The sequence below is a fragment of the Musa acuminata genome, chromosome BXJ1-5 (assembly GCF_036884655.1).
Source record: "Musa acuminata AAA Group cultivar baxijiao chromosome BXJ1-5, Cavendish_Baxijiao_AAA, whole genome shotgun sequence".
Lineage (NCBI taxonomy): Eukaryota > Viridiplantae > Streptophyta > Magnoliopsida > Zingiberales > Musaceae > Musa > Musa acuminata.
In genome coordinates this window covers 30,313,927-30,337,388 of record NC_088331.1, presented here as the reverse complement: position 1 = coordinate 30,337,388, position 23,462 = coordinate 30,313,927, and the positions used below count along the sequence as shown (strand labels likewise).

The window sequence follows — 23,462 nt, the reverse complement described above, 5'->3', positions numbered from 1 at the left end:
GACAACATGAAAAGATGGATGCCAGATCCATTCTCCTACATGTCCGCAAATTGTTTGAGGAATAGGGAAGGACTTAGCGATATGAGATATCTAAGAGCCTCTTCCGCGCTAGGATGACTGAGGGGACACCGGTTCAGAACCATGTCCTAAAGATGATTGAGTGGATAGAGAAACTCACAGGTCTAGGAATGGTCCTAGAGGATAACTTGTGTGTGGACATTGTGCTTCAGTTCCTACCAGATTCCTTTTCACAGTTCATAATGAATTTTAATATGAACAAGCTTGAGGTGACTCTCCCAGAGCTCCTCAATATGTTGAGGGAGGTAGAGAGTACTATTAAGAAAGAGAAGCCAGTTCTCTACACTGGTAAGACCAGAAAGAAAAGGAAAGCAGAAAGGTCCCTTAAGAAGGGAAAGGGCAAGGGCAGACTAGGTAAAGCAAAGGTTGCTAAGAAAGACCCAACAAAGGACAAAGGCCAGTGCTTCCACTATGGCAAAGATGGGCATTGGAAGAGGAACTGCAATGAGTACCTTGCAGAGAGGGCGAAATAGAAGCTTGGAGAAGCTTCAGGTACATTCATGATCAAACTCCAATTGTCATATTTTTGTTATAGTGTATTGGTATTGGATACCAAGTATTATTTATCACATTTATAATTTATTGTAAATTCTAGCAAAGCCGAGGGGAGATTAGCGAGAGGAATATTGCATAAAGGTTTGTTTATGCTAGACACTACTCCACATATCATGAATGTAAATGTGTCCAAGAGGAAACAAGATGAGATGAATAGTGCATACCTGTGGCATTGTAGGCTAGGTCACATCCATGAAAGAAGGATTAAAAAGTTGCTAAATGATGGATATCCAAATCCATTTGACTATGTGTCATATGCAACTTACGAGCCTTACCTTCGTGGAAAACTGACTAACTCTCTACTTAGTGAAACTGGAGAGAGAGTCATTGAGCTGTTGGAACTCATACATAGTGATGTATGTGGACCCATGTCAACTCATGCTATTGGTGGTTACTCTTACTTCATTACCTTTACTGATGATTTCTCAAGGTATGGATATGTATACTTAATGAAGTACAAGTCCGAGGCCTTTAAGAAATTCAGAGAGTATAAGAATGAGGTGGAGAACCAGACTAGAAAGAGTATCAAAACTCTTCGATCGGATCGAGGAGGTGAGTACTTAAGTACAAAGTTTACTCAGTTCCTCAAGGACCATGGGATATTATCCCAATGGACACCTCCTTATACACCTCAGCTCAATGGTTTCTCTGAAAGGAGAAATCGTACGCTATTAGACATGGTACGATCCATGATGAGTTTCGCTGACCTACCCATATCATTCTAGGGATATGTCCTAGAGACTGCAGCTTATCTTCTTAACAGAGTTCCAACTAAGTCGGTAGTATCTACATCATATGAGATATAGAAAGGGAAGAAGCCTGATCTTAAGGTTGTTAAGATTTGGGGCTGCCCTACCCACGTTAAAAGACACAATCCCGATAAGTTAGAATCAAGGACAGAGCGATGCAAATTTGTGGGATACCCCAAGGAAACTTGTGGGTATTATTTCTATTATCTCGAGGACCAAAAGGTCTTTGTAGCTAAGAGAGCAATGTTCCTTGAGAAAGAACACATTCTTAGAGAAGATAGTGGGAGCATTATAGAGTTGAGCGAGGTTGGAGAACTAAGCTTAAGCACCACTCTACAGCCCGAGTCTGTTTAGGTACCTAATACACAAGTTTCAACTTTACGTAGGTCTGATAGAGTATCCCATCCTCTTGAGAGATATGTGGGACATATTAGAGGAGAGGATGTTAAGAATATTGATCCTCAAATCTACGAGGAGGCTATTATGAGTATAGACTCCGGGAAGTGACAAGAAGCCATGAATTCTGAGATAAATTCTATGTACTTCAACAAGGTTTAGAACCTAGTTGATGCACCCGAAGATATTGTACCCATCGGTTGCAAGTGGATCTTTAAGAAAAAGATTGGAGTAGATGGAAAGGTAGAGACCTATAAAGCAAGGCTAGTGGCTAAGGCGTATCGTCAAAGGCAAGGTGTTGACTACGACTAAACCTTCTCACCCGTAGCAATGTTGAAATCCATCATAATTCTATTGGCTATTGCAACACACTATGATTATGAGATTTGACAGATGGATGTGAAAATTGCATTCCTCAATGGGAACCTCGAGGAGGAGGTGTATATGATGCAACATGAGGGATTTATGTCCAAGAACTACCCAAATAAAGTGTATAGGTTGCTTAGATCCATTTATGGACTCAAGAAAGCTTCCCGAAGTTGGAACATAAGATTTGATGAGGCAATCAGATCTTATGACTTCGTTAAGAACGAAGATGAGCCTTGTGTGTACAGGAAGGTAAGTGGGAGCGCTATCACCTTTTTGGTGTTATATGTGGATGACATCCTGATAATTGGGAATGATGTAGGAATGCTATCCACAGTAAAGACTTGGTTATCTAGACACTTCTCCATGAAGGACTTAGGCGAAGTATCCTATATCTTGGGAATTAGAATTTATAGAGATAGATCTAAGATGATGCTTGGCTTGTCCTAGTCCAGGTACATAGAAACCATTGTCAAAAGGTTTGACATAGAAAATTCCAAGAGAGGTCTCATACCGATGAGACATGGGATATCGCTTTCTACGAGTATATCCCCAAAGACTCCAGAAGAAAGGGCGAACAAGGATATTATACCTTATGTCTTAGCAATAAGGTCTATTATGTATGTCATTCTATGTACTAGGCCTGATATAACGCATGCTCTGAGTGTCACGAGCAGGTATCAGACGGAACCAGGCTTGGAGCACTAGAAAGCAGTAAAGTGTATCCTTAAGTACGTGAGAAGAACTAAGGATCTTTTACTAGTATATGGAGATAATAGCCTTAAGGTTGAAGGCTACATGGACTCAAATTTTCAGTCTGATGTCGATGATAGCAAGTCGAATTCAGAGTATGTGTACACCTTGAATGGAGGAGCAATATGCTAGAAGAGTTCCAAGCAAAATACTACTGCTGACTCGACCACAGAGGCAGAGTACATTGCTGCATCAGATGTAGCAAATGAGGGAGTCTGGGTGAAGAAGTTCATGACATATTTGGGAGTCGTGCCGGGTAGCGAGGAGCCGATCTCCTTATATTACGACAACAACGGGGCGATTGCTTAAGCGAATGAACCCAGGTTTCATCAGAAATCTAAGCATGTTCTGAGGAGGTTCCACCTTATCAAAGAGATCGTAACCCGAGGAGATGTAACAGTGGAAAGAGTTACATCCGAAGATAACATTGTAGATCCACTAACAAAGTCGTTGTCTCATATTGTCTTTGAGCGTCATAGGGGTCTGATGGGGATCAAACACATAGGTGATTGGCTTTAGATCAAGTGAGAGATTGCTAGTCATAGGTGCCCAGCAAGCCAATCACGTGAGTGATGGCATGTGTGACTTGATAAAGAATCTTTTTGCTTATTATATTTTAGCATATATCACTTTATAACTATTGCATATATATATATATATATATATATATATATATATATATATATATATATATATATATATATATATATATATATATATATATATATTGTGATGTCCTTGGATTTGTACAATAGGAATCGGATCGTGATGAGATCACGATAATGAGATCGATTCACCTTTAAACACAGATCCTAAATAATCCCGGTCATAGGTTACTCGAGAGGGACATCGTGATAACCGGACAGACTTGTGTGATGTATACCCGTCCATGTGATGGATGCAACTGGTCTCATAGCTGTTCGTGTAGGGGCACTAGGGATACAATACAGGTGCTCATTGAAGAATGAGTTCACTGATTGATCCGCTTACGGAATGTTGGATGGTTGATGATGCCTTATTGTCAAACAGCGATTCTATAGTCCTAGTGATGTACCTGGTCCTTAGACTTGAGACACCAAGGATGTCCTGTATGAGTGCTCCACTCTTTGATACCAGACTTATAGGTTTGGCTATCCCAGATCTAGTACAATTGGTCATTGGGAGTGGTAGTCGACCCTACGAGGGCTATTGAGTGTCGATAGAGGATCATCCACTCTCGGTGTCATGAGAGGAATATCCCATGTATTTTTGCTCAGACAAATCCCTGGCTAGGGTCATTCGGGTTGAGAGAGAAAGAGTTCTCCAGGAGAATCCGATTAGAGTGAGACTCGAGTAGAAACCGTATGGGTCTGACAGCACCATGCTCGATATATGGTCTCTGGGATATTAGATGGATGAAGGACTGTAGGTACATGGTAATTGAGGACAGACAGGTCCAATGGATTGGATTCCCCTGTATTGTCCGAGGACTACGGCATAGTGGCCTAATACGTCCGTAATCGATGAGTCGAGTGAATTATTACAAAGATAATAATTTACTGAGTTAGAAGGAGTTCTGACAAGTATGACTCACTGCCAGCTCGATATTAGGCCTAAAGGGTCATACACATATGGTAGGCATTGCGATGGGTAGAGGTTCGGATATGAGATATCTGACGGAGCCCTTGTCTTATTGGATATCCAATAAGCCCCTGAATTATTGGATCCCATGGACGAGATCCAATAAGAGCCCATAAGAGATTATTGGAAAGGGATCTAGTAATCTAAAAGGCTTGGGTTATTGGATGCAGATTCAATACCCACTAGGGGAGGATCCATTAGGGTTTGACAAGGGACCTCTATAAATAGGAGGGATTCAGAGCCTCATAGGCTAGAGCCTTTGCTTGCCTCTATTCTCCTTCCACTCTCCACCTTAGAGCAGGCCTGGAGTTTTGAGGAGCGTCGTCGTAGCCCTAATGTGTGGATCACCGCTAGAGAGGAGGACGCTTGACCTCCTTCACCCTCTCCTAAGGATATATAAGGAAATAGGGATATACGATCTCCCTATGTAACACAATCTACTATATACGCAGTTTTTCAGTTTCATGGATTTTGTGCACCAATCTTCGCACGACGACGAACATCTCTTTGGGAATCAGGGATTTTATTTTCTTGTTCTTCCGTTATGCATGTGATGTCGCCCCCAAGATTTCCCAACAGAATCCATAGCCCTTCTTACCGTCGTATTGTTCACCGAAGTGGAGCTTCCAATAGCTCCCGATCATACCTCCGTATGATCTAGTCCCTCACAGGACTATGTTGTGTGCATTGCATTGCCATGAACTGTTCTACCATGATCCGCTGCACCATGTCGCCTCCTGGTGACATCTTTATTGCATTCTGATCCTTGTGGGATGAACTCGAATTGTGATCCCTCCATGTGTAGCCTCTTCCACCGCTCTAGGACAATCCGTCGCCTAGTAGCTCCCGAAGTCCCCCGACTTTACTGTAATTAGTGTACCATTGTTTGGATCTTGGGCCTCTGCCCCTACCAGCATAATTTTTGCTGTGCACTGCTTCCTTCATGGCAACTAAATGGCAACACTGTGGTATATTCTTCAAGAGTGCCCAACTCCGCGTCCTCTTGCCCCATGCCAAGGCCTTCTGAACCCAACTTCGCCTCCGTAAGTTGAGTTGCCTTAGTTCCTCTATCAAATACTTCTCCGAGATAAGGTGCATGTGCCCAGAAGCTCCCTTTATCTTTAGCACTATGTAAGATGAGTCTGCTTCATCAAAATCAAAGACCCATGGAACAATATGATCCTACTCTTACCTCTACAAGAGTTCATGTCCTTGACCTCTATCCAAGGAAAGCTTTATGCCTTCGCTCCATGTTTCATCTTCTATGCTGGCTCCCTTCATGCGGCTTGGGTACTTTGCCAAGTTACACCCAAGTTGCTCTGCTTCTCATTTTGCATTAAGTTGATGGCGGCCCTCGTGCCCACCATTCCACGGGTTAACCCTTCATTGAGTCTGATCTCTATGTAAACTCCAAGTGTGCCTTCAGTTGTGTTACTTTGGGTCGCTCCCCCACTTGATCTCGTAATGCATCCACCAATGCATTCTCTCAAGCGAGATCATACGATGATTCCTCGTCGCTTGCTCGGTCCATTGAGCTTCGTGGAGTTATTATTTTTGAGGTACTCCTCCTCAATATGTGCGATCTATTGCACATAATTCTCCCTTTGGAGAATTGGGACCTATCTCTCCTGGATATCTATCCCATTGGAGCAGTATCTCTCTTTTCTTCTTTCTCTCTGAAAGTTTCGGAGACCACCATCCTCTTGGACTACTCTGATTTGCTAAACAAACTATGCATTTTTCTGCCTCCTGTAAACGCACTTGCTACATCACTCAAGGCCTAGCAATATGCTGAACTCGCTACACACTTCAGCCTCCTACGGACGTATCCTTCACATACCGAAGAGAAAGTTTCAATGCTCCATGGCGCCGAGTTTCAGTCGCCTTGGGATGGCCGAATATTCTATCGTCCGCATACAAGCCCATACATGAGTGCTGAATTCTTCGAGTTAGCAATTCCCCTCACCTTTGTAAGCTTTGCACAACTCTTTCGTCGCTGAGCAACTCATTCCACCTTACATGGTCTTATCCTTTACTAAGCGCCTCGCTTGCCTTGAGGACCATCAAGTATATTGTCAACGTCGAGCCGTAGCTCGAATTCAGCCATCCAAACCTTTGTGCGCTATGCATTCTTCCAAGCTTGCTTGTTCTCATGGTGTCTCTTGCGCGAAGGATTGGTCATTCCTCTGAATGTTAATCTCAAATGCCCGCTCCTCCGAGCGACTTCTTTTCCTTACATCTCCATGCCCATTTTCCCCTAAATGGTCACGTGTTCTAACTGCCTTCAACGCAACCCCGCTAGGTACCCCACGTTTACACGTCAAGTATTTCTATGAGTGCTTATCTTCTCTGATACCATCTATCACAGACTTAGCTGGTTTTGCCTAAGTCGTGCGGTACCCTTGCATGTCCGTCCGCAAAGGTCAGCCTCCCTAAAACCTCCCATGGTCCCTTAGGACCTACAAAAGAGAAAATAGGTTAGAGAAAGCGCCTCACTCAGGATCCACAAGCAAATATTTCAGGAAACACTTCATAGCCAATGCAAATTATAAACATACTTTATAAGCTCTGAATGGTTGCACAACAAATTGTCAAAATGGTCCACTACAGACCGAATATCTCTCACAAGTGTTCACATGATATAACTTTTATTTACAAGCATAAGAAAGCTACCAAACCAAACTAAAATGGGGCTGTTAAATCTTCGACCGTCTCTCTACATGTTGTGCAAAATATAAACAAACCAAAAGACACGGACATACATAAGTATTACAATAAACATCTTGTTTAGAACTTTATTTGTGACATTCATTTGATAAAATATTTTTATTAAGTTTATAATCTCGTATAACCTGAGTTAATTTTCACTAAACCAATTTAAATTTTTCTAGAACTACTAAGATATATTTCTAATTTATGATAGATTAAGAATAATTTTATATAAAAATTAATATATTTTTAATATGTTATGTAAATGAGTATAACTCGGGTATAATCTAAGTATAATTTTTTGGATAATTATATATAAATGAATATATTTTAGGGTAACTAAAGATTTTTAGTTTTATAATAAATTTAAAATATTTTTATATAAAAATTAATATTTTTTTAATATATTATATGAATGAGTGTAATAATTTTTCTAGATGAAGAGAAGGAGAGAGAGAGAGAGAGAGAGAGAGAGAGAGAGAGGTGGAGGAGTAGAAGAAAAAAAGAGACAAAGGAGAGGGAGGAGGCGATGATAGTGTTGGAGTGAGACGATGAAGAGCCAGAAGTGGAGTATTAGGAAGAAGCAAAGAGGAAGGGTGAGGAAGAGGATACCAATGGGGAGGTGGAATAGAGAGAGAGAGAGAGAGAGAGCAGTGGAGGAGTAGAAGAAAAAAAGAGACAAAGGAGAGGGAGGAGGCGATGATAGAGTTGGAGTGAGAGGATGAAGAGCCAGAAGTGGAGTATTAGGAGGTAGCAAAGAGGAAGGGTGAGAAGAGGATACCAATGGGGAGGTGGAATAGAGGTAGGGGTACTTTGAAAAAATTAATGAGTAAGGGCTCAATTAAATCAAATTAGATAGTTAAAATTTAGTTAAATATTTGATTCAATTCTTAAAAAACCAAGTCAGAGTTAGTCAAAGAATAATTATCAAACTTTTTTCGTTTCATTGAGAGTATTTTGGTCAAAACAAATCAAATATGGAGGTTATATGGTAAAAGCTTATTACTAGGGGTTTTTATTGATAAATTACTTAAAAAATACTTTCCTCTTGAAGCATGCATTCATTTAAATGAAAAATATGTATTCACTTTTGAATAAATATAAAAATATTAAAAAGATAAATCTATCACATAATTTTTAATAAATTTTTAAATATAATTTTATCAAACAATACTTATGTCAATACATATTTAAAATACAATGTTCATCTATCATTTATCAAACACTCATAGTATTCCATAATTACACATTTACCTAAATCTATTTTCTACAAATATATATTAAAACACCACCTTAATATAATAGAATGAATAATGTCTAAATATCAAAGGCAACGAGCTCAAAGATTTGCATGTTTTAATCTTGCTCTTTATAGGCAACTTAACCACTATTAGATATTATAAGCCTCTCCTATTGAGGAAATCTCTCTATTCTGTTATGGAAAATACGGAAAATCCTTTATTCTGTTACAGAAAATCCTCCTTCGGCCCTGAACAAGGGCCACCACGTCGTGCCCTCTTCTCCTCCCTATGCCGGCTTCTCCTCCCTATGTCGGGAGCATTCTTTACTGCGGCCCTTCCTTTGCCTCTTTCTGTAGAGGTAGAGCCGACGCACCCTCGTAACTGCTCCCCGGCCAGCGATCTCTTCTCCTTATTCCCGCATCTCACTCGAGTGAGAAGTGTCGCTACCGCCATCCTTGTCGCAGCAGCCCTCTCTACCGCAGTAACTGCAACTGTAGTGATATGCTCTTCTCCCAAGTTGTTGTCCTCTGCTTCCTCTTTTAGCTTTCTCTATTGCTATAGAGTTCTCCTCTGTTGTAGTCGTCGTCGTCATTGTCGTAACCACAGTAATAGCAACAACAACAGCAACAATCTGCTCTTACCCTACTCACGAAGTTTCTGGCTCGTAAACTATTTGCTTTGTATCGATCCAAGATCGGTATCCCTCCTAATCTATTTAGGGATATGTTAAATGCATTCAAGCTAAAGCTTCTTCAATAATTCTTTTTATTTTCTATTCTCTTATCTTCTATTCTTTCTATCAATATTATGTTGGTAGATGATTTAACAGAAAAAAAAAAAGCTCACCCATTAAATAATCCTTCAAAGACCAAGTTTCATAAATTTTAATTCTAAATTGTTTATAGCAATTTAAACAAAATAAGAAGAAATAAGAGATTAATTATCACATAAATAAAAAAAAGGAACAAAGGTAGATGTCGAGCATTCACATTTGTTTCCCTTAATCGCCGAAAAAACCTTAATGTCTCCCCTAATACCACACAATACATTAAAGATTATGATAAAGATAAATATAAAATAATAATTTTATATTTTTCATAAGTTAAATTCTATAATGTGTATGGATAAATTTTATAGATTATATAAACAATCAACAAATTTCATTATTCTTGTTTACATCTTTATATTTCTCTTAAGTTAATACTAAGATCCAAGACTTGCATCCTCATCAAATACTCTCAAGAACACAATAGTTTTCAATAGTTTTCGGTAATATGATTCTCAAATTTAATAAGTTTTTATATCACATCATTATTTTTGTTAAGTCCATCTTTTCCTTATAAAATCTTGCTCTTTTAGTAGCATAAGTTACTATAATAACTATCTATTATTGGGTTCATATGAGTATATATCAAACCCCTTAGAGCACCCCTCACTATATTAACGAGTAGTTTTCCTTTAAATCTCTACTCCCTTATTTCTCCAATCTAGCAGCATCATACCCCTTTCAACTTTTCCATTTATATCTATATTAACTTACTCTACAATGCCTTCGACATAATAAATGATGTCTTTGTTATCTCTTTGATCAAGTGATATCGAAGTACATCAATCCGATCAAGTACATGTTACTAATTGTTCATCAATTCTTATACTTTCGATATAACCCAATAATACTATTCAGTCTAGACATCACATGATAATATATTCAAACTATACTAAATCTTTGATCTTTACACTACTATAAGATCTCTACCTAACCTTACTAAACTAACAAGTATCATCCAAGCTCAAAAATATCTAGATTAGCATAAAGTCATGTGTGATAAATATGATACTTAAGGAAGTCGTTACTCTACTATGTACTCTTGAGTTACTTAAATTATATGATAACAGTCGTATTACATATCTCATATAGTATTGGTAAGTACTCGATTCCTTGTAGTTTTTATCTCTTACATGTCTAAACATTTTATTTGTAATAAATAAATTATCACAATTCATGCATCGACCCTTCACTATATATTTGTATGCATTGAAACATATCATGTAATACCTTAAATAGATTCTTAATCATGAACTACTTCTATGTAAACATTCATCTATGCATTTATCAATACTGATTGGATAGACAATATTGACGATAAAACATATATATCAGCCTACACTGTCTTCCTTGAAGTAAATCTAATCAGTTGAACTTTCAAGAAATAAAATACAATCGCAAGATTCATCATTGAAGTTGAATACCAAATCATCGCCACCACCACTATAGAAGTCACCTAGGTCATCAATATACTATACAAATTTGAAATTACTTCCCACCCCACTGCACTCCTACAATATAAAATAATAATATCGATATTCCACTCTCGCATGATACATATTATCATCAATTTCTTCTTTACTAGAGATCAAGATATTAGATGTCAAATATGTTTTCTCATGTTTATACTTCTCGTCAACTAGATGAATCCCTTACAAAGCCTTTTGTTTTCTCATGTTCATACTTCTGGTCAACTAGATGACCGACTCCCTTACAAAATCTCTTGTTTGTAAGATATTTAAATTGCATCGATCTAAGATTTAGGTTTTTGATAGAAACTCAATCTTGTCATAACATAATAGATAATCATGATAGAGATGACTTTTTATTCCTAATATACTCTAATTTTTCATCAATCTATCATTTGAAGATTTAACATTACTTATATATATATATATATGATTTAAATATATAATTAAAAAATCTTTTCGTATAAATATGCATTACCTCGAAATCCGTCTCGGGCCCTCTCCCCAACAAAATTAACTTCAAACTAGCAACTCTTTAAGGAACACCAAATGAAATCATTCCTTTTACAAAAAAAAATTATCTTCAAAAACTATGCCGCAATATTACTAAATGAGCCAAAATTTTACTGAAGCAAGAAAGCTGTATCATAACTCAATCAAGAAAACCTGTCTTCTGCAGCACGACATTGCGAACCCGGCGCAGATCCCTCCCCTTGAGAGTCCTCCCGGCTCCCTTCAACACCGAGAAGGGGATCATCGGTGACCCATTCCCGGAAGCCCTCGCCACAATCTCGTGCGGCGGAAGCATCTCGTAGTCGTCCCCGTCCTCCTCCCAACCTTTCTTCACCTCCGGCGGTACCGCGGGCATATTGACCGGAGCCGACTGCTGGTCAATCTCCCCAACGGGTACCGACAGCGAGTACTTCGATTGTGTCTTGGACGTCGCTGGGGTCGTCCTGGCGGAGGCCGTAGGGGGACGTTTGCGCCGATAAAGGGTCCTCAGAGAGGGCTGCGATGATGCCAGAGCTCAGGAGGGTGAGACAGCTTGATCCGGGGCCGGCGCCGGAGAGGGAGGAGAGGGTACGGGAATAATTCGGGCTTCCCATGGCATCGGGAGGAACGGTTCCGGGGGAACCGTGGCCGACCGGGTCGAAGGAGGAGCGCCCGAAGCCAATCCAGAAGACGTCGTCTTCATGAAGCTCTAACCCGGACAGTTTGGCGCCGGCAGAGGTCCGCGGAGGGCGACAAAGAGGCCCACAAAGCGGTCGCAGAAGGAGGATCCTTGACGGCTGAACGTCCCCATCGTCCTCACTCTCCGGCGTCAGGCTTCCGTCGGTGGCTTTCCTCTCCACCATAACAGTGGCGAAGAATGCGGGGCCCCCTCGGTTATTCTCGCATTGGCAAAATTAGCGCCACATCAAGTGGTAGGCAAAACGCATCAACTACCGTCCTTGATCTAATCTAACGAAACCAACGGCCAAGATCTGGAACAAGGGGTCGATCTATTCTCGGACAGCATTCTTCTTTATAAATGACATGTCAGCTAATCGTGGTTCTGCAATTCCTCATGTTCCGCGCCCGCTAGGCCATACTTTGTTTTATGGAGCCACGTGCATTTGTTACAAGTATGGTGTTGGATAACGGACACAGCAATGAGCTGTGCCTCGAGGCGGCCCAGATCGTTAGTATGCACCGTCGGATCATTAGCCACTGAAGAAATAATATAAGTTTTGAAAGAAAAATAATAAAGAACAGTTAATTTTTTAAATGAATTAAAAGTTTACTCTACAAAATATATAAATATAGTCTTTTGGGTAATATTTTGATTTTGAAATAAATTATTGATTTAATATTGATCGGAGATATATTCATCCCAAAATCAAATCGACTGCAACACCTAATTTGAGGAATATCCTATAAATAACGGGATAAGAAATATTCTTGTTAGTTTTATAGAATATTCCTCTAACTAACTTGCTATAAAGGCTATCAAAGGCCTAATAATCGAGGTCAGTTATTGTTTACTAAAGTTTCTCTACCTCTGTCGACTATAAGTATCGAAGGAATCACATCAAAAACTTCACCTAACTTTAATCTTTGTACAAGTCAATCATGAGACAAGCATCCAAGCCCACATCTATCCCAAGCATTAAGTCTTCCCTTCGGCCACATCTATCTTCTTGTGCATGTGGCTTAGAACCGAGTTGAATTGATCCAGATATCACTAACATTCACACTATTATTTTAGTACTTGAAGAAGAGCCTGTCGCATGAACTCATTAGCCTGCTCAATAGGTGCTTTAGCAAAGGTGCTTCACTCTCCACTTACAAAACAATCAATATAACTAAAAAGCACTTTTTATAATGACATAGTATAGCTTGAAGCGCGTTGTATGATGTCAATGCTATCGACACAACTTGAAGTGTTTTTTATGATAATTTCTTGTCCTTCATCGATGTGAGTGTCTTTGATGCATGATGAGTATTTTGTAAACAAAAGTATCTAAAGCACCTAATATGTTCTTTAATAATAAAATCATCTTTTAAAACATAATACGCCCTTTATGGATGAGAGCATTTGATTTGTCTTTCATGGATAAAAAAAATCCAAATGATTAACACATCCTTTGTGGGCACATGCATCTTTAATATAGAGCTAACTTGCTGGATATTGGTCGGTTGATATTTGGATCAAATTCTACCCAATATGCGTAGATCAACCAAGAAAAAATTGATGCCTTATATGGATAGATCGAGACCCCTATAAATGTTTGACCTAACAAACTAATCTACTTGATATGGCTAGATTGAAGCCCTTATGGTTGTATGGCATGATAAACTAAGATGTCAAATGTGGGCAGATTAAGGCCATTATTGATGTTCGTTCTAATAAATTAATATGCTTGATGCGAGTAGATTAGAGCCCATATAGTTGATCGACCAAGCAAATTAAGTTTCTCGATAGGGGTACATTAGAAACACAAGAAGCAGGTCGGGCAGAGACATGTTTCCACTACCCAATACATGTTGAATCTCGTATTTTGATGATGAAACCAATTGATAATTATGTTTATGTTTAACTGTATTTTGAGTGATGCAGGTCTACTCGATCAGGATTAGACAATTAAGGTAGGAGGAATTGACGTTGCGCCGGAGGAGATCACGTTAGGATATTGGATGGCAGAAGGCTTCGGACGTCGGGCATCGGGCCAAGAGCGAAATTACGCCAAGGATATCAGCGTTGCGGAGGTCAACCGCTGATTGGGCAACACGCCGCAAGAGAGGACGATGCGCCGAAGAATCGGACGAAGCGCCAACCAATGACGTGCCGGGCAACAAAATGTCAATTCACTTTATAATAATTGTCTAGATCGGAGTAGAGATTTTGCTTGTGTGTGCAGGATTAACTACGATAACGATGAAGACATAAAGCAAATCAAAGTGTCGGAGTCAAGCACGAAGGATTCATTGCGAGTTCGAGAGTTCGACGGAAGTCCGAAGGTTCGTCGGGAATGTTGCCGGAACTAGCCAAGAATGAGTAGGGAGCTTGCCGAAGGGTTTTTCAGAAGCTCGCCTGAAGGTTCATTGGAAGTTCGCGGAGCTCGCCGAGAAAGATCGGAGCTTGCCGAAGAAGCTCATCGGAACTCGCCAAGATCAAATCGTGAAGTCTAGGAGCTTACCGGGAGTCCGCAGAATGGTTTCCGAGAGTTTATCGGAAGACCGCCGGAAGTTTGCCGGAAGCTCGCCGGAAGAAGTCTTGACTTACGAACTTTGTAATAGCTTAGAAAATATCTTTAAATTCATAGTTAGCATGTTAATTAGGGTTAGAATTAGGTGTTAATCCTATAACCCAAGTAGGGGCCAATTGGGCCCGAGTTCGGACTGGTTTGGGCCAAGTTTGGAGCCCAACCAGTGAGCTGATTTGGCCTAGGCGGTGGCACCGCCTAGGCTGGGAGGTGGCGCCGCCCAGCACCCGAGAGCTGGGCGGCGACACCTCTTGGGCTGGGCGGTGGCACCGCCAGCATCGGGAACATACGAGAATTCAAATTTGGAGCCCAAATTTGAATCCTCTTGAGGCCTATAAATACCCCTCAAGTCTCAGCTGAGAATACAACTTTTTGAGCAGCAAGTGTTTGAGAGAAAGGTCTTAGAAAAGTCCTAGCTAATCTTGTTTTCATTTTGCTAGTGTTCACCTCCTTCTTTCTTGCTGAAAATTTGTAAGAGAGTGAACCGCTTGTAAAGAGTTGTAAGAGGGGTATTTACCCTTCCATTTCAAGAGATTTGCTAGTGGAAGGTGGGAGCCTCATCGAAGAGGGGCCTCGCAAGTGGATGTAGGTCATTTGACCGAACCACTTTAAAATCGACGTAATCTCCGGTTTGCGTTTATGTTTATGCATTTATCTTTCTGCAAACCTTTACTTTGCTAAGTTCATTGCCCTCATCTTATTATGTACGCTTTCAACACAATTGAAACGGTTTCAAACGAAACATTATTTTTATCGTACGAAAGATTTTCTAAAACCGAAGTTTTAATCCGCTGCACTAATTCACCCCTCCCTCTTAGTGCCGCTCCGATCCTAACAATTGGTATCAGAGCAAGGCTCACTCTCATATTTGGTTTAATACCCAAGAGAGATGGCTTACTCCGGCATGCAAGAGGGACACTCTATCACACGTCCACCTATGTTTAATGGGTCGGATTACACGTATTGAAAGACCCGTATGAGGATCTTCCTCATTTCTATGGATTTCGAGCTTTGGACTATTGTCGAAAACGGATTTAAAAAATCTTCTCTTCCGATGAACGAATGGAATGAATCGGAGAAGAAGGTTTTTCCCTTAAATGCAAAGGCTATAAATGCCTTGTTTTGTGCTTTGGACAAAAATGAGTTCAATCGGATTTCAACGTGCGAAACGATTTTTGATATTTGGCGAACACTTGAAATCACGCACGAGAGAACTAGTAGAGTCAAAGACTCGAAAGTTAACATTTCAATACATGATTTCGATCTTTTTCGAATGAAGCCAAGCGAAACCATTGTTGACATGTACACCCGTTTTATGGATGTCGTCAATGGTTTACAAGCTCTTGGAAAATGTTTCTCGAATTTTGAACTTGTTAGTAAAGTTTTACGATCACTTTCTAAAGCTTGGGAATCAAAAGTAACGATAATACAAGAAACAAAAGATTTAAATATTTTTCCACTTGAAGAACTTATCGGCTCATTGATGACATATGAAATGGTGCGCAATGCACATGATGAACACAATGAACACTTGGACCACCTTCCAAAGAACAGGAAGGATTTGGAACTCCGGACAAATAAATACCACTTGAGCGATGACTCAAGTGATGAGGACAATGATGAACTTGAACTTCGAACACTTACTCTTAATAAGTTCATTAAACAAAAATCTAAAATAAACAATGAACTTGAACGGAGGAAGAGGCCAAAGAAGAGGAAGGCAACCAAGAATGAATCAAGAACTTCCAAAGGTGAAACGACGAGGGCTTTGACGAGCTTCAACTACAAGGTAAGTAACTCAACTCTCTTGAATTATTTTGAAATTACTTAAAGTTTTTAATGAGTTCTTAATTTAGATAGTAGGAATAGGAAATAAAAAAAAATTATTTTTCAAAAATTATATCATGTTTTTCTTTTTAGCATCTTTGAAAAAATTAAAAATTTGATCATGAAAAGTATATTGCTAAGGTTTCATACATGTTATGTTTTGAAATGTTGAATGATGTATGCAACATTATGGATGATAGTTATATATAATGCTTAGGATTAATTCATGCATGTGTATTTTGATGATTTTATGTCATGCATGAGTTTTTGAAGTGAATATTGATTTGATACTCTCATTTTGGATTAACATGTTTTTGGTTTAATCATTTTTATGATGAATTAAGATGACATTCTCATGACATATTAAGATGACAAAGTGAATGTACATCTATGTATGAATTTCTTGATAGTCTTTTGATGATAGATGTGATATCATGATGTTTTATTTTTGATGTGTTTGGTCTTGACGGTTTTATGACGAAACTTTTGTTTTGATTTTAAATGATGATACATGTTTTCACAAAAAGATTTGAACACCCTCACATGAAATCAATTATATGAAATGGAAATAAATTTTATATCCTATTGAGATTAATGAATTTAGTTTACCAATCTTGTGAATCTCATGAAAATAAACATGATGAATATTTTAAAAATAAATGAGTGTATCATGTATTTGGTCTTAATGATTTCTCTTAAACATATTTTTTTAAAATCTTGATGATGAATATCAAGATATTAAAAGGATGTTATCATGGAATCATACTTGATGATTTGTTCTATGAAATTTACCTTTCCGTCTTAAATATTGACACTTGTTTTATTAAAGGTAAAGGAATGCTTATAAGAAGCAAATCACATGAATAGAAATTTATAAAAATGAAATACGATCCTCTATCTTATCGATTTTTCAATAAATCTATGCTTGTCATGTATGAATTTATTGAATGTGATTTTGAGGATGATTTCGGATTTCGCAAATGCTTGATTCATACTTATGACATGAGACACATTTTAAATATGAATCATGTTCAATGCTTCAATCATATTATATCTCCCTTAATTCATTTTGTTCTCCTAGATTTATTTACGAAAGAGGAGAATCTTCCAAAAATAAAATGATGCAAATGAATCACTTATCGATATGTCTTTTTGAAATATCTTTTTAATGTGATGTTGATAATTTGAAATGCCTATTGGAATTCATGACATAAGATAATTGAATCCTTGACTTACTCTAGCTTGAAAATAGATGTTTAAAATCTTACTTAGATTAGCTAGTTTATAAGATTTTGCCTTTATGTCTTGAACTTTCATGCTTATCTTGATTTGGCATATAATGACTAAGGCATGGTTAGATGAAAAAGAATCACTTCAAGAATGCTTTTCCCATCGGATCAAGATTAATGATTTCATGATATTTTGTGAATCTCGAAATTGATTTTGATGACTTGATTATGAGTTTCAAGTTATCGATTTGATTTGAATAAGTTTTATTTAAATCATAATCTTGATCTTGTAAAATTGGAATCACAAATAATATCTTTTGGTATTCATGAATTGATACTCACAATATGAAAGTATTGGTATTCATGACTTGAATTTAATTGAAACATTGCATGCTTAAATTAATCATTCTCCTATGTTTCAAAAATTCCTTAAAAGCCTTATGAGATGATTGAAAATTAATTTGCTTTATGATGAATCACCAATCATGACTTGATCTATGATATTGATATATTTTAATCATGATCCTTGGTTGTATAATCCTTTTGCTCTATTAAAAGGATTTATTGAATGAATCATGTCATTCTTGAATTTTCTTGATATCATGACATGATTTTGTAAGTTGGCTTATATAATGATTAAAATCTTTTGGCCATCGATTTCTCCCTTCTTTTCGGTAATGACAAAGGGGGAGAAATATATGAATTGATACTATGAGTGCTATATTTGAATGATAAATATATGAATTAATAAGTACCATATTTAAATTTGAATTATGTTGAGATATCAAAAGAAGCTTGCATCGAAATATATGGTAAATTGATAATCGAAATGCTATGATTGCCATATGCCATGTTTGCATCATATTAAGATATCAAGAACTAGCATTGTAATTTTACTTGCTGATATCTTGTCATATGATGAAATGCTACGAATTGTTGCTAAAATGATGCATGCAACACTTATGCTTTTTATGTGATGTATTGCATATGATGTGTATCATGAATGCTTTAAATGATGAATGTTTGGTATCATGATCAACATGTTGATAAATGCTTGAAAATTTTAATGTTTGAGTATCATGTATGATATGCTTATTAATGATGATTGATTTATTTTTCGGTATCGTGTATGAAAAATAAGGTTATTGAAATTGTGTATGTTTTAATTTGAATATATAATGATGCACAAATAAGAATGATACTTACCTTTGTCATAATATGAAAATTGATATAAGGGTCTTCCCTTCTTTTTGACAATGACAAAGGGGGAGCAAGAATTTCTAGCGTGGACATCATGAAAATAGGCAAACTAACTAGCTTGCACAATTCAAGATGAAAGCAAAAATTGCACTTCTCAAAAGAGAAGATGCAAATGTAACATTTGCCAAATTGTTTGCTTGCCTCATGTAAAACATTATCTCTTGCTAGTTTGGCAATTTTGCTAACTTGTATGTTGCAAAACTTGATCACTTTTTCAAACATTTTGCTAGCTTACACTTTGTAAAGAAAGCAAAAATGGCACTTCTAGAAGAAAGAGCTTGTTATTTTGAACATCACAAGCTTGCCTATCTTAAGAAACAAAAATTACAAAAGTGCTATCTTACCTATCTCAAGAAGTAAAACTTGCAACTTGCACATTGCAATAGGAAGCAAGAATTATAAGCTTACACAAGGAAGCTATCTTGCATTTGCTTTCGAAATTTTTGCTAGCTTGTATATTGTGAAACTTACATATCGTAAAAATTGCTAGCTTGTAGTCTAAAGAGAAGCAAAAAGTTGCTATCTCAAAAGAAGCAAATGTGCTATCTTTCCTATCTTAAGAGGCAAAAATGCTAACTTGCACATCTAGCAAAACTTGACAAATTTGCATATTTCAAGAAGTAAGAGTTGCTTTCTTGAACATCTCAATATTGCTAGCTTGCATGATGTAGAACTTGCTATCTTGAACATTACCAAAAGTGCTATCTTGTATGCTGTAAAACTTGCATATCTAAAACTTGATAGCTTGAATGTCCTAAGCATGATGCATTACTTGCTAAATTTTCTAGCTTTAAAACTGCATAATGATAAACATATATTACAAACACAAAGAATAGTTGTACTTCTCCTTTTTGTTGATGACAAAGGGGGAGAAGTATGTTGATGACATGATATGCATAAGTCTATGCATGAGTTCATAATGACGTGTTGCAAGTATTCATGATGAATAATTACAATGACTTGAATTCAGTTTGAATTCAAGGTTCTATCAATATGGCATATTGATAGGGGGAGTTTGTTTAAACTTCGGGAGTTAAGTTTAACTCCGTCATCAATTGGTTGTCATCATCAAAAAGGGGGAGATTGTTGAATCTCGTATTTTGATGATGAAACCAATTGATAATTATGTTTATGTTTAACTGTATTTTGAGTGATGCAGGTCTACTCGATCAGGATTAGATAATTAAGGTAGGAGGAATTGACGTTGCGCCGGAGGAGATCACGTTAGGATATTGGATGGCAGAAGGCTTCGGACGTCGGGTATCGGGCCAAGAGCGGAATTACGCCAAGGATATCGGCGTTACGGAGGTCAACTGCTGATTGGGTAACAAGCCGCAAGAGAGGATGATGCGCCGAAGAATCGGACGAAGCGCCAACCAATGACGTGCCGGGCAAAAGAATGTCAATTCACTTTATAATAATTATCTAGATCGGAGTAGAGATTTTGCTTGTGTGTGCAGGATTAACTACGATAACGACGAAGACATAAAGCAAAACAAAGTGTCGGAGTCAAGCATGAAGGATTCATTGCGAGTTCGAGAGTTCGACGGAAGTCCGAAGGTTCGTCGGGAATGCTGCCGGAACTAGCCAAGAATGAGTAGGGAGCTTGCCGAAGGGTTTTTCGGAAGCTCGCCGGAAGGTTCGTTGGAAGTTCGCGGAGCTCGCCGAGAAAGATCGGAGCTTGCCGAAGAAGCTCATCGGAACTCGCCAAGATCAAATCGTGAAGTCTAGGAGCTTGCCGGGAGTCCACAGAATGGTTTCCGAGAGTTTATCGGAAGACCGCCAAAAGTTTGCCGGAAGCTCGCCGGAAGAAGTCTTGACTTACGAACTTTGTAATAGCTTAGAAAATGTCTTTAAATTCATAGTTAGCACGTTAATTAGGGTTAGAATTAGGTGTTAATCCTATAACCCAAGTAGGGGCCAATTGGGCCCGAGTTCGGACTAGTTTGGGCCAAGTTTGGAGCCCAACCAGTGAGCTGATTTGGCCTAGGCGGTGGCACCGCCTAGGCTGGGCGGTGGCACCGCCAGCATCGGGAACATACGAGAATTCAAATTTGGAGCCCAAATTTGAATCCTCTTGAGGCCTATAAATACCCCTCAAGTCTCAACTGAGAATACAACTTTTTGAGCAGCAAGTGTTCGAGAGAAAGGTCTTAGAAAAGTCCTAGCTAATTTTGTTTTCATTTTGCTAGTGTTCACCTCCTTCTTTCTTGCTGAAAATTTGTAAGAGAGTGAACCGCTTGTAAAGAGTTGTAAGAGGGGTATTTACCCTTCCCTTTCAAGAGATTTGCTAGTGGAAGGTGGGAGCCTCATCGAAGAGGGGCCTCGCAAGTGGATGTAGGTCATTTGACCGAACCACTTTAAAATCGGCGTAATCTCCGGTTTGCATTTATGTTTATGCATTTATCTTTCTGCAAACCTTTACTTTGCTAAGTTCATTGCCCTCATCTTATTACGTACGCTTTCAACACAATTGAAACGGTTTCAAACGAAACATTATTTTTATCGTACGAAAGATTTTCTAAAACTGAAATTTTAATCCGCTGCACTAATTCACCCCCCCCTCTTAGTGCCGCTCCGATCCTAACAATACAGGCCCCTTAGCTCCATTGGAGAAGAAGATTGAAAGGAGACAAATTTCTAACACCCGAATGATTAATCGATCGATCAATATATGCAGATCAAGGGATTTATATGTTAGTTGCTAAGGTAAATTTATTACTTGATGTGGGCAAGAGAAACTATAACAATATGCGCCAATAACATATATACATTATATGAGTAGATTAGGACGAAGTAGATTTTATTACCCAATGTAGACAGATTTGGATTTGCTTGATATGAATAGATTGAAATCTTACCACATCAGCAACCTTGCTACTCGATGTGGCTAGATGAAAATCTAGCTTGATGTAGTGCCTTCTTTATTGCCCGTTATTGGCATCATGGCAATAGTGTAGAACAAAACCTCATAATATCCTTCATTGTCATTTGTTGGTCCTTATGCCCTACAATGATAATGTAGGCTAAACAGACTTCCATCACTTGATGATGTGGATTCTTACCTACCCTATCAAATGCATGCTTTCTTGGGCTAAGCATATCCAAAGAGCACATGATACACACTTCTTGGGCTAAGCCTCCAAAGAGTATTTGATGTGTCTTTCTCAAACTAAGCATTGAAAGAATGCTAGATGCATCCTTATCAAGCTAAGCATCCAAAGAATTTTCAATCCATCCTTTTTGGGCTAAGTATCAAACGAGCCACCCGATATGCCCTTCTCAAGTTGAGCCACAATAATCCTCAATGCACTAATATTGGTATGCTGAGTCACGACTTGAGAGATTAAGGGACCACAACTCACCTATTAGGTCAACACAATCTGCTCGATGTGAGCATATCAATCGATCCATAGAAATTTTCTCGATAAGCATTGATCGATTGACCTAGAGGAATATATTTAATGTGGGTAGATTTGTCAACCGAGAGTAATCTATCGGGTCTAGGTAGATTGACCCGATAGCCAATGCATAATATGACGAATCAACCAAGATCCAACTTTAGCATGTTAAAGTGCACAGATTGGTCATAGCCCTACGTGTTCATATTGGGTCGGTGCTCGATATGATTTGATCAACTAAAATAATTATGACAATAACAACTCGACATATGATAACATAATTAGTAGTGCGAAGACATAACCCGATCAATGTCTAACCCATGTGGACATCATACTAAATTTATAATCCAAAAAATATTCTAAAAATAGGGGAACATAAATATTTCACTCGTATCATGAAATAATTTCATAATTAACTTACTATAAAAGGCTATCTATGGCACGTAATTGAGATCAATTACTCTTTACTAAAATTATTTTATCCATATAGATTATTGATTTGATAAATATAAATCGATTAGGATAAATGTTTGAGTCTACATAAATCCCGTCATGTTAAAAATTTTATGCATGCCATCTTGAATTAAGTCGGGTTGATTAAGACATCATTGATATTATTATTCAATAATTAATAAAATAATTATTATATATAAATAATATTTTGAATCGAATTTGTATAATATATATTACAAATTATATAAACAATTTATTTAATTATTCTTTTATCCATGTGTGGTGATGTAAAACACAGAGAATAATTTAATTCATATTTATGATATATAAAAATTTATTTATAATAAGACAGTTTGGCCGAGTGGTCTAAGGCGCCAGATTTAGGCTCTGGTCCGAAAGGGCGTGGGTTCAAATCCCACAACTGTCAGTTTATTATACTTCTTAAATCTTATTTTTATTCCTCTAATAATTTATCCGATCTTCTCAAAATAAAAAAGTACAATATTGAAATTATTCTTAAATATTTTTTTCGGTTTACAAAAATCGGACAGTTGGCGGTTCAAATATTTTATATTATGAACTTACTCATCCAATTAAACACTATTTGTGAAATAATACATTACTGTATGTATTTTTTTTTAATATTTTAAAGTTTAAAAAATTAGAATTTAAATTATATATGTATATATACACATATATTATATGTATATATGTATGTATATATATATGTATATATATATACATATATATACATACATATATATATATATATACATATATATAT

General features: G+C 37.7%; 1 non-coding gene across 1 annotated transcript; it reads left to right on the top strand.

Moving 5' to 3' along the window:
- The first annotated feature begins 23,025 nt into the window (after positions 1-23,025).
- TRNAL-UAG (transfer RNA leucine (anticodon UAG)) lies at positions 23,026-23,105 on the top strand. The gene has a single exon. It is a non-coding gene; the product is annotated as a tRNA-Leu (tRNA).
- Positions 23,106-23,462: the final 357 nt, after the last annotated feature.